The 879-nt window shown below is 37.7% G+C and overlaps 1 long non-coding RNA gene across 1 annotated transcript in view; it reads right to left on the reverse strand.

Moving 5' to 3' along the window:
• Positions 1 to 317: 317 nt before the first annotated feature.
• LOC108297033 overlaps positions 318 to 879 on the reverse strand; it is an 8,658-nt gene continuing 8,096 nt past the window's right edge. Inside the window, exon 3 of the long non-coding RNA XR_001822076.2 lies at positions 318 to 453. This is a non-coding gene — a long non-coding RNA (uncharacterized LOC108297033). The remainder of the gene's footprint in view (positions 454 to 879) is intronic.

Below are 879 nucleotides of genomic sequence, written 5' to 3' on the forward strand. Positions count from 1 at the left end.
TGCTTTGTCTCCCCACGTTGACTCTATGACCTGAAAACCAATAAACAGCATTCACATTATCACGGCTAGGTAAATATTTTTCAAAATCTAGCCAAGTAGTGAGCCTGGAATATACTTCCTTCTCTTCAAGTTCAATGTCACAGTCTTTGCGCCTCTCAGAGGAGAATGTTTCTAGCATCAAGGTCAAATTGAGTTTTTCTTATATTCCATCAGCTGTTCATAATCATTACATTTTATTTTGCCTTGTATTTGGCCAAGATTTTCTTGAATAATTACACACACACACAGTTTCTAAAAGCCTTTCTTTTTTCCTTGAAATATATGCTTTTATTGTATTCACTCACTCAACAAATATTTTTTGAGTGTTTACTACATGCCAGGTACCATTCTAGGAGATTAGGCTAGGGCAGTGAAGAAGACAGGTAGCAATCCTTGGCCCCAGTGGAGCTGATTCTAGTAAGGGAGAGAGAAAAAATAATCAGATAAATCAGTAACATGTATCCAAATTAAAATGTGTGATAAGTGCTATGGAGAAAAATTTCAGTTTGAAATAGATTGATCACAACAATGTGTTGTATATTTCAAAATAGCTAGAAAAGATGACTTGAAACGTTCCCAACACATAGAAATGATAAATGCTCAAGGCAATGGATACCGTAAATACCCTGACTTGATTATTACACATTCTGTGCATGTAACAAAATATCAACGTATCCCATAAATTTGTACAAATGTTATGTATCAATAACAAAAAATTAGGCTGGGCGCGGTGGCTCACGCCTGTAATCCCAGCACTTTGGGAGGCCGAGGCGGGTGGATCACGAGGTCAAGAGATCGAGACCATCCTGGTCAACATGGTGAAACCCCGTCTCTACTAAA

Source organism: Cebus imitator, unplaced genomic scaffold (genome assembly GCF_001604975.1).
Source record: "Cebus imitator isolate Cc_AM_T3 unplaced genomic scaffold, Cebus_imitator-1.0 Scaffold763, whole genome shotgun sequence".
In the NCBI taxonomy this organism is placed as follows: domain Eukaryota; kingdom Metazoa; phylum Chordata; class Mammalia; order Primates; family Cebidae; genus Cebus; species Cebus imitator.